Here is a 12,064-nt window from a genome sequence, read left to right on the forward strand (position 1 = left end):
GGCTGGAGGTAGGGCTGACTAGGGTGAGGGGTTCACCAAGCATTGATGGCTAGAGATGATGGGAATTGAGGGGACAGGTCAGGGATCAAGATGTGGATTTGAGATTCTTAAGTGTCTAGATGTATTTAAAGGCCTGGATTTGAGTAAGATCATCCTTAGGGAGAAAAGTAGATACATGAGAGAGTTGAAGACTGAGCCCTGAGATGTTGGGAGGAGGAGGAAGGGGCATCCATAGAGATGGGGAAGAGACTTGCAGTGATCTCTGGAGTTTTCAAGGAAGGGGGTTGATTGCTTCAGTAATACTTCAGTGATGATGGAGACCACTGGTGTCTGGACAAAATCAAGTTCAGGGGAATGGTATGGGTGAGCACTTGATTGGTGTGAATTGAAATCACAATGAGAAGTAAGGAAATGAAGATATAAGTATAAATCTTTTTTTCTGGAAGATTTCATGTTTTTTTTTTTCCTTCTAAATTTAAAGTGTAAGTTATCTATAATGTGCCAATTTCTGCTGTACAGCAAAGTGACCCAGTCATACATGTATGTACTTTCCTTTTCTTAAAAAATATGGAACACTTCACAAATGTTATCCCCATGCTGGGGCCATGCTAATCTCTGTATCATTCTAATTTAAGTCTGTGTGCTGCCCATGGGAGCGTCTAGACAGTTCTATTTAGAAGTTTTACTATAGGGGAGTTCCCATCATGGCTCAGTGGTTAACAAATCTGACTAGGAACCATGAGGTTGTGGGTTTGATCCCTGGCCTCACTCGGTGGGTTGAGGATCTGGCGCTGCCATGAGCTGTGGTGTAGGTCACAGATTGTGGCTCTGATCTGGGGTTGCTGTGGCTCTGGCATAAGCTGGTGGCTACAGCTCCAATTAGACCCCTAGCCTAGGAACCTCCATATGCTGCGGGTGCAGCCGTAGAAAAGACAGAGACAAAAAAGAAAAAAAAAAGTTTTGCTATAAAGGGGAGCTGAGAAATGAAGCAGCACTTGGAGGGGGGATGAAGGGCCTAAGGTGGCATCATAGCTTGCTTGTAATTAGATTGCAGCATTCTTCTGAGTTTTCAGCATGGTTTTCAGAGTTTTTTTTTTTTTTCCTTTGGCTACACCCATGATACCCTGGGGCCAGAGATCGAACCTTGTATCACTGCAATCACAATGCTGGATCTTTAACTTGCTAGGCCATGAGGGAACTCCATCAGTGTTCAGTTTTAAGGGCACAGTTAAGAAGGCTTGGAGGACAGAGCTTGATCCCTGCAGGGGCACTCCAGGAGGTGTGCCTGAGGCCTTAGCTTGAGGAGAAGCAGTGGGACCCACTGGCTGGGGCTGCACAAACAGTACTGCTGGGCATACTAGGCTGACCTTCAGATTTTCGTTTCTGTCCTGAAATTTCACTGTGACCTTCTCGTTGGGTGGCCCCCCAATTCAGCCTTCAGTAGCTTCTCATGTGTTATTCCCCCTGGTTATTGGTGAAACTGACTGAGCAGCTGATGTGTGGTTTTGAGGTCTATGGACTTTTACAGGCAGTGGGGCTGTGTTCTGGGTGAGAGTGTGAGGGCAAAGGGCATATCCATGTGCTTCTCAAGAAGGGGATAATGAGGGAGAACCTACTGGGGCTATTCTCTTTACCTTCTCTGGCCTGTATGTGAAGGAAGAAGAATCTCCAGCACACCCTCTGTGTCCCCATTGCATAAGAGAATTAACCTGGACAGATCTCAGCTGAGGTGATGAGCCATAACAATCCCACTGGAGATTGTGATTAAGGCATACAGGTGAGCAGAAAATTTCCCAGCTATGTTTTAGTGGAAATTGTATTAAACTAAGACATTGGTGTGATTTTTTTTTTTTTTTTTTTTTTTTTTTTTTTTTTTTTTGCTTTTCAGGGCTGCACTCGCAGCATGTGGAGGTTCCTAGGCTAGGGGTTGAATCAGAGCTTTAGCTGCTGGTCTACACCACAGCCACAGCAATGCCAGATTCAAGCCGTGTCTGCAGCCTATACCATAGCTCATGGCAACATCAGATCCTTAACCCTCCGAGCGAAGCCAGGGACCAAACATGTGTCCTTTGGATACTTACTAGTCAGGTTCATATCTGCTTTGCCACAACAGGAACTCTCCTTAGTGTGATCTTGATGAAGTGTGTTAGCATCTCTAGGCCTAAGTGTCTTCACCTCTCAAATGAAATTTGGGGGAGGATAGGACAGTCTAGAGCCTTGTCTTGTTCATCAGGCTGTAGCTGTCATGTGCATGTTTTGGACTTGTAGTGTGAGTAGAGTTGTGGTTCTCAACCTTGGCTGTATGTTGGAATCATCCAGGGAGACTGTTCCCGAGGCGAGGATACAGGCATCACAGCCATGGTCATAAAGCCTTCTGGGCCATTCCAGTGTGAAGCAGCTTTTAGAGCAGGGCCATTGGACCTGTGCTTCCTGTAGCACCAACACCGGCATCACCTGGTGGCTGATAAAACACACGGAGCCACTGCATTAGAATTTGCATGCAGTGCTTTAGAGCTTTGCTGACATCTAGTGGTGACAGCCTGTATTAAGACTTTTCTGGAGTCTGGCACAACACTGTAAATCAACTATACCTTAATAGTAGTGAAACAACTCATTCCAGGGAATTTTTTTTAAAAAAATTTATTTAAAAAATTTTAAGTGAATTTTATTTTTTATTTTATTTTCTATTGGAATCTGATTTACAATGTGTTAGTGCCAGGTTTACAGCAAAGTGATTCAGTTACACATATTTCTATTCTTTTTCAGATTCTTTGCCTATATGGATTATTACAGAATATTGAGTAGAATTCCCTCTGCTATATAGTAGGTCCTTGTTGATGATCCATTTTATAAATAGTAGTGTGTATCTGTTAACCCCAAATTGAAATGCCAGATGTCACTGTAGTAAGTCCAGTTTGTGAAGGCCCAGCTTTATGAACCCTGAGAACGATACTCAAGGGAATGATCATGTGTTTCTCAAAAGTAAATGGTGAATACAAGAAACATGCTGAACTTAATGCCCTTTGCCAGAAAAGAATGAAAATTGCTGGTGAAAACATCTGATTTCTGTAAATATATTCTTAAGACTTAGCTTTCTGCATGCAAATTTTCTTTCCAGTTTAATTTCTGGTATGGAATAATACTAGAATTAAAAATAACTCAAGTGTTCTTGGGAGTTCCCTGTTGGCCTAGAGGTTAATGGTCTGGCATTGTCACTGCTGTGGTTCAATCCCTGCCCTGGAACTTCTGCATGCTGTGGGTGCGGTAAAAACAAAATCAGGTGTTCTCAATAGGGGAGTGGTTAAATAAACTATTAATAATTCACTTAATGGATTTTTCAAGCAGATACGATGAGATTTTGGAAATACAAAAGACTCCTGTCAATGTGCAGTTGGGGAAAAAAAAAAAGGCAAGGTATATACCTGTGTACTTAGTCTGATGACAAATATACAACAATCCAAAAACCTAAAAGCAAGCTCAAAACCATGCAAGGAGAAAAGATTGAAAAGACATGCATCTGAATGTTAATAATAGTTATCCATGCATAGTAGACACTTATCTATTATTTTCAGAAAGTTTGTGAAATATGTTCTTTATAATTTAATCAATTTCCTTGAACAATCCAGAATTTGTACCTTTATTACTATTATTATTATTATTATTATTTTTTGTCTTTTTGCTATTTCTTTGGGCTGCTTCCGCGGCATATGGAGGTTCCCAGGCTAGGGGTCCAATCAGAGCTGTAGCCACTGGCCTACGCCAGAGCCACAGCAACGCAGGATCCGAGCCGCGTCTGCAACCTACACCACAGCTCACGGCAACGCCAGATCGTTAACCCACTGAGCAGGGGCAGGGACCGAACCCGCAACCTCATGGTTCCTAGTCGGATTCGTTAACCACTGCGCCACGACGGGAACTCCTATTACTATTATTTTTTTGGCCTTGACCTAGTCATGTGGAATTCCTGGGCCAGGGATCAAACCTGTACCACAGCAGTGACAATGTCAGATCCTTAACTGCTAGGCCACCAGGGAACTCCCTCTTCCTTAAAAAAAGACTCCTGCCCTCTGGTCTTCATGAATTGTATGCAACTGAAACATTTTAAACTCCTGCCCTCATCTCAAATTTCACAGAAATCTGATAGAAGGAAACACAATCTCATAACATAATGGCCTCATGATAACATCTATAGCTTGTTTATGTGGTTCTGAGAGATTCATGCTGTTATTTCAGTTCTCTTCGCATCAAATTCTGCCCTAGCAGTTCATAGCAATGGGTATTTTGTGTTATGTGATTCTTTCTGAGGCAGACTCAGTAACTACTGCTCATGTGAGCAGGGTAATTGTTGTTGAGGAAATATAATTAAAAACGGAATTTCTCCCAAGCTGGGAAACTTCTCCACAAAGAGAGAGTAGAAAGAAAACAGCTTTATTATTGAATAAGCATTAAACCAAAATTCGATAAGCATCACAGGCAGTCCACTAAGGGATTGGAAAGCCAGAGGGAAATCTTACCCTTTTATGGAGTCAAGCTGACCCCACTGTTGGACGCATTTTCTCTAGATAAACATCAACTAGTCCTCAGGTTAGAGGACCATTGGCCCCACACAGTTCATCCTAGATTCCTCTGGTCACTGGGGTGACCCTCTGGGTTAGCTGATTGGCTTTATCCAAAGGAAAAACAGACTTCTTTCTGACACTAGGTTTTAAGCAGGGTATCCACTCAAGTTGGGCTCTTATCCTCCCAGAGAGACTGGTTCCTTGTCTTCCCTCGTGTTTGCATTTCCAAGAGATGACTCCCAGGTCCGTGAGAAAGACATTCCTGGGTCCAAAAAAATGACAGGAGGCTTATTGAGCTTTTAAAAAAGATTTGCACACCTTTCAAAGAGACAGAGAAAGAACTCACAATGACAGCATTTTCTAAAGTTAATGCTCGAAGATAAAGGGAAGGGGGAGGATAGCTCTTCCCTTGTTTTCAACTGGTAGAGTTTAGCCTCTTATTTTTTAGTTAACTTACATTTGTCCTTACATTGCCCACAGCTTTAACAGGCCTTTGTGAGAACCATGTGTTGAAGGCTCTTTCTGTTTATTGCGCAGCACCCCTTCACCTGACATCCCCCCACAAATGGGTTAATCACTGGAAGCCCTTCGGTACCTGACTGTGGTTTCTCAGCCCATTGGCTTTCATTGAGTTTGGTGAGTTTTACTTGCAAAGATGAGCAGGGCAGGGAAAAGTGAGCGGTAGATGGGTTTCATTTCTGAAACTAGGGTTAATACCTCTCTGATTAGCCTCCGCCCGCTCTCTGACTAACATCAGAACCCAGAGATGTTAGAACACCACAGTTAGTTACAAAAATCTTCCTTCCATGGAAGCCCAGTCACCATGTAGGTAATAGTAATAGTCTACATTTGTGTCACACTTTACAGTTGAGGAAGCAGACTCATGTCTGTAATTATTCTAAAGCTCATAATAATCCTACAGTGTATGTATCATAATCCCCATTTTCTATAACATCTGTAGCATCTATTTATACTTCAGTTATTATATTTCAGAATTTATTTTCCATATATACTTTAAGCTTTACATTCAAGTTAAAATATTAAAAGAATATTTTAGAAATATGCTCGAATGCATGAATCTGCTTAATGTGAATAGAACCATGAAGTAGCTTCCTCTGATTTACAAATATAAAATACATATGCATAAAATCAGAGATTATCATTGGGTATATGTGATATAAAAATACAGACTGTGTTAAAGAGCCTTTAATGTTTACCAGTCAATGTTACAGCCAAAGGAGGTTATTAAAAACTTAAACATCAAAATGAGAGGGAAATTCAGTTCTAAGATGTGATACTCTCATCAGGCCATATTACACTTAAATGCTTCCTATTTAGAGTGTTAGAATTATTCCCAAAGCAGTTTATGGTGTTACTTTTTTCTTTCTAAAACAAAGTCAATAGGATTTTATTTGATTTTATTCAGAGTGATTTAACTGGATGTGATACCAAGTTAAGAGTTACTAAAATCTTGGACTTCCTGTCATGGCTCAGTGGAAACGAATCTGACTAGCATCCATGAGGATGCAAGTTGGATCCCTGGCCTTGCTCAGTGGGTTAAGGATCTGGAGTTGGCTGTGAGCTGTGGTGTAGGTCTCAGAGGTGGCTCGGATGCTGCTTTGCTGTGGTTGTGGTGTAGGCTGGCAGCTATAGCTCCAATTTGACCCCTAGCCTGGGATCCTCCAAATGCTGTAGGTGTGGCCCTAAAAAGGAAAAAAAAAAAAAAAAACAAAAAACCCCCAAAAACAGCAACGAAAAAACGGGGAGGTGGGGGGAGCTGTTAAAATCTGGACATGCTATAGAAGTAGGGAACAGTGGGTAGACTTTTAAAGACAGTGGGGTCTTAAAAAAAAAAAAAAAAAAAAAAAAAGGAGTTCCCGTCGTGGCGCAGTGGTTAACGAATCCGACTAGGAACCATGAGGTTGCGGGTTCGGTCCCTGCCCTTGCTCAGGGGGTTAAGGATCCGGCGTTGCCGTGAGCTGTGGTGTAGGTTGCAGACGCGGCTCGGATCCTGCGTTGCTGTGGCTCTGGCGTAGGCCGGTGGCTACAGCTCTGATTCCACCCCTAGCCTGGGAACCTCCATATGCCACGGGAGCGGCCCAAGAAATGGCAAAAAGACAAAAAAAAAAAAAAAAGACAGTGGGGTCTTTAAAAACCCATTTAGGAATGTAATCCCCCAGACCCTCCTGCCTCAGGGCTAGAGTTATTCCCTTTGTTTAGACGATACAGTGACCATAACAGATGAATCCCCAAGAAAATTTTTTATTATTTTCTAGGAGTCTTGTAATTTTATGTAAATTGACTATACTTTAAAAAATGTAAAATGTTCTGTCAGTTCCTGTTGCACAGCCAAGTGACCAGCTATACATCCATACACATTCTTTTTCTCACATTATCCTCCATCATGTTCTATCATAGGTGATAGGATATAGTTCCCTGTGCTATACTGCAGGATCTCATTGCTTATCCATTCCAGATGCAATAGTTTCTAGCCCCAAACTCAGTTATTTATTAAAAAATGGTATCGAGGTATGACATGTAAAAATCTAAACATACTTAATGTGTATACCTTGATGGGTTTGGGGATTAGTGTGTATCTGTGACACCATCACCATCAAGTCCATAAACATATGTATCACTTCCCAAAGTTTGCTATTGCCCTCTTTATTATTTTTACCATTATTATTTTGGGGGGTAAGAGTAACTTAATGGTGGTTCCCATTGTGGCTCAGCAGTAATGAACCTGACTAGTATCCATGAGGACAAGGATTTGCTCCCTGGGTTAAGGATCCAGCATTGCTGGAGATGTGGGTGTGGGCTGAGTTGCTGTGGGTGTGGTGTAGGCCAGCAGCTGTAGCTCTGATTTGACCCCTAGCCTGGGAACTTGCATATGCCCCAGGTGTGGCCATAAAACAAACAACAAAAGAATAAATTAATATGATTTACCTTCTTAGCGAATGATAAGCACACAATATAGTGTTGTTTGTTATATGCAGTATGCTGTGTAGTAGATCTCCAGAACTTAGTATCTTGCATAACTGGAACTTTGTACCCTTTGGCCATCACCTACTCATTTTCCCTTCCCCCACCCCTAGCAACTGCCATTCTACTATCGGCTTCTATAAATTTGACTATTTTGGGTTTCACAAGTAAGTGAGATCATAGAGTTTGTCTTCCCGTGTCTGGCTTATTTCACTTAACATAATGTCTGCCACATTGTCACAGATGGTAGGATTTCCTAAATTTTTTAGGGCTAAATAATGTCCTATGTATGTATATACCACATTTTCTTTATCCATCTGTTGATGGACATTTAGGTTATTTCCATATCTTGGTTATTATGATAATGCTGTGGTGAATATGGAGTGTAGCTGTTTCTTCAAGACTCTAATCTGAATTTCTTTGCATAAATACCCAGAAGTGGGATTGCTGGATCATAATTCTATTTTTAATATTTTGAGGAACTTCCATACTGTTTTCCATTATATCTGCTTTGGGAGAAAATGTCCTTTACATGTCATTGTTAGGGCCATTTGGTCTGTGATGTTGTTCAAGTCCACTGTGTCCTTATTTATATATTTTGCTCTTTAGGGCCACACCCTTGGCATAGGAGGGTCCCAGGCTAGGGTCGAATTGAAGCTGTAGCTGCCCGCCTATGCCATAGCCACAGCAATGCCAGATCTGAGCCTCATCTGCAACCTACACCACAGCTCATGGCAACGCCAGATCCTTAACCCACTGAGTGAGGCCAGGGATCAAACCTGCATCCTCATGAATGCTGATCAGATGCCGAGCCACGAAGGGAACTCCCACTGTGTCCTTATTGATTCTTCCTGAGAAGAGGGTGCCAAAGTGAGTGTGCCCATTGGCTGTACACTTCCTTTCTTCCTATGCCCCCATTTGAGAGCAGATAGCTGGAGTTTACCTACTGGAAGTTTTTTTCCCTAAAGAAATTGAACATGCAAGGAAAACTGGGGGCTCCTAGGTTGTGTGCCTATGCTTTTCAGTTATGTTTTTTATCTTCTAAAATAAAGCTTGTTGGGAGTTCTCTGGTAGCTCAGTGGATTAAAGATTTGGTGTTGTCGCTGCTATGGTGTGGGTTCGAGCCTTGGCCTGAAAAGTTCTGCATGCCAGCGGTCGTGGCCAAAAAAAGGAAATAGCTTGAATATATTAAAGAGGAAGGTATTCAGTGACTATATTGTATAAAGATGAAGGTATTCAATAATCTAAAAATCATTATATAACTCAAAAATCTATAGAGTGGTAAGAGGTAGATGTAGGAGAGCTAAAATCTCCGTAGTGTAGAACAGCCGACAATGATGTTTAGAGTTTATAATTCACCAAAAGGTCAATAGTACAAGCCTGTTATCTAGATTTATAGGTAACCAAGAGAAGGACTAATATCTGACTTAAAAATGGTTGTATCTGGGAAGCAGGACCCAAGTTTGAAGGGAAGGGGTGAAATCTATTGTATATCTTGAACTTGGATTAAGAAATAAAATTGGGCTGGTATGTTATTTCATAGAGTTATGCTCCACAGGGGAGAGTTAACTGCCTCAGGGACTGCAATGAAAGTCCAGTTGTGCCAGCAAAGAGGTTACTCAAAGCAGCGGGGAATCCAGGACATCTGGTAATACCAGGGGTCTCTGGCAAGTAGGTCAAGGTGATGCCAAGTAGGAGGTCGCTGGCATCAGCGGAGTCTGGCAGGTTACCAGGGCAAGGAGTTAGGTGTCATAAATCAGCTGTTAGCTCCGGGACTTGGTATATGAAGAGTCCTAGGTATTGGGCTAGAGCTGTTGACATCCCTTTGCCTGTGGTAAGTCCTAGAGCGAGGGCAGGCTGAGCCTAGGCAAGGCACAGGACAGAGGCAAGCTGCAGGTGCTAGTTCTAGCCTGGGCCTGACTTTGGAACCTGAAATTCCTTGAGGGAATCTGCTCATTTGGATTGGTGGAGGTAATACAGCCTTAAATGTCACCTCTTGATCCAGGGGAGGCCGACTGCAAGATTTCCATTCCTTTGCCACTGTTGGATCCTAAAAGGAGACACATGTACCTCCAGAGGGGCTATGGGGACTGTTTGGCAGCTGCATCACTTTACTCAATTAAAAACATATAGGTGGTTTTCTATATAACCCTTATATTACTATGGCCACAGGACTTAATGGATTTCACACCTGATGGAGCCTTGTCTCAATTGAGGAACCTCTGTGCTGCTCCCAATGGAAGATGAAGTCATCAGAGGGCTCATGATTGCTGCGGAGAAGCCCCCTAGCTCTGGTTATGTCCTCAGTGCTCCACATCTCTGGCCTGAGGAATCAGAAGTGCTAGTTCCCTGGCCACATGAGCCCCAGCTGCCACACTACACCCCCCACCCAATAGCTCCACTGACAAGGTCCAGCCATTTCCCTGATCCCAATCCTTCAGTTCCTGATGCTGAATGGCCACCTGTGGTACAAGTCCCTATCCGTGCATGCATGCTTGCCTCCAAAACATCAGGAATTTCAGGGTTCCCAGGCCATGGCACAGTGGCTGAGCATCATTTTGGTCTGGCAGCTGGTCCTGCTCAGACATTGTGCCCTATTCCTGTAACCAGCTTCAGTCTAAGCCCCTACTTCCCACTAAGCTGGCCTCTTGCCCAGTCCCCTTTGCTCGAATAACTGCATTTGTGATTTGTCCAGGACTCTGCTTGTTCTCAAACCTGAGCACCCCCTTTATAGTTGCTGGCTTGCTCTTGAACCCTCATTCGGAGTCGTGCCCCTTTACTTGATTCTGGAGAACTTTGATAAGGCTCCAAGCAGATCCTTTGCAGGAGGCCTGTTCCTAACCCTCTTCTCCTTGTAGAGCCTTTGGGGCACAGCCAGATCTCAGGCTTGTGTCCCTGGTGTCTTGGTGCTTCTGGACATTATGCCCCTGGACTGGATCTGTACCCCTAACCTCTGGGCCCTTAGCACCTGCCTTACCCTGAAAGCTCACTTCATCCTCCAGGAATCTACTTCTCCTGCTGCTGCTTTGGATCTTTCCATTCCCTTGGCCTTATGCCTACTCCTTCTCAATGCAAAAAGTGACTGAGGCATTCCCGTTGTGGCTCAGTGGGGTTAGGAACCCAACTAGTATCCATAAGGATGAAGGTTTGATCCCGGGCCTCGCTCAATGGGTTAAGGATCCAGCATTGCCATGAGCTGTGGGGTAGGTCACAGATGTGGCTTGAATCCCATGTGGCTGTGGCTGCAGTGTAGGCTGGCAGCTGCAGCTCTGATTCGACTTCTAGCCTGGGAATCTCCTTATACAGCAGGTGTGGCCCTAAAAAAGTGCAAACAAAACAAAACAACCCCCCCCTTCCCAAAAAAACCCACAAAACACTGAGCAGAGCAATGGGGAGAGAGGTGCTGCATTAAAGGTTAATAGTCTACTTCAGGGAGAAATGTAACCCTGAAGCCCTAGTTGAAACTTGGATAATGTTTTACTTTAGAATCAATATGAACACTGATGTTCAAAACTAGCTTCCAAGTTCTTAAAAGTACAGCTGTTGGTAAATGTACTCATTACCCAAATAATACTTGTTTATTATAAAGTTATAAAATATGCATAGAGGAAAATAAATGTTTATTTATAGTCTACTCCTGTGGGCTCAGTGGTTTCCAGTGCTGTTTGCTGATCATTATTATATGGAGAGCTTTTTTCTGGCCTATAATCCAGCACTACTGAGTCAAAGTTTTCAAGTGGGAGGGATGAGCATCTGTATTTAAAAAATTCTGATGCAGCAGGTTCACTAATTTGAAACCATACATCCATATAGAATCACTGTTAACATTTGGGAAATTCTACTACTTTCTCTGTTTGCAAGTAATTTTAATTTTATAAAAATTTGGGATAATGTGTATTACAACAAAACACAATTGCTTTAAGCAAAAAGTTTATGGCTCATAAGTCAAAATTCTAAGGTTGGTTCTGACTTGTAGAACTACTCATCCAGGCCTTCTGATACCTTCACCATCTTTAACTTTTGGTAATTAAGGCCCTTTCATCCTTAACTACTCTAGGAAGAAAAGATTCAGGAATTGCTCTCATTAGCCGCTCTTTCATGATGTGCCAAAGGAATGAGGAAGTTAGATTTGATCTGATTCTCTTCTTTGGCCAGTGTGGGTTGGAGTCAGTGCCACTTGAAACATGTGGAGTTATTTTTCCATGAGAAAGGGAAATTCTATTAGTGGAAGAAAGAGAGATGGACATGTGCTAATCAGTCAAAAAGAAGATTTATGAGAGTTCCTGTTGTGGCTCAGCAGAAACGAATCTGACTAGTATCCATGAGGATGCAGGTTCTATCCCTGCCTTGCTCAGTGGGTTAAGGATTTGGTGGTGCCATGAGCTGTGGTGTAGGTTGCAGATGCACCTTGGATCTGGTGTGGCTGTGGTTGTGGCGTAGGCCAGCGGCTACAGCTCTGATTCCACTCTTGGGCTGGGAGCTTCTTTGTGTCGTGGGCACACCCCTAAAAAGACAAGAAAAAG

General features: G+C 42.8%; 1 pseudogene; it reads right to left on the bottom strand.

Moving 5' to 3' along the window:
- Positions 1 to 561: 561 nt before the first annotated feature.
- Positions 562 to 657, bottom strand: LOC125114257 (uncharacterized; annotated as a pseudogene).
- Between the last annotated feature and the right edge of the window lie 11,407 nt (positions 658 to 12,064).

Source organism: Phacochoerus africanus, chromosome 1, assembly GCF_016906955.1.
Source record: "Phacochoerus africanus isolate WHEZ1 chromosome 1, ROS_Pafr_v1, whole genome shotgun sequence".
NCBI lineage: Eukaryota > Metazoa > Chordata > Mammalia > Artiodactyla > Suidae > Phacochoerus > Phacochoerus africanus.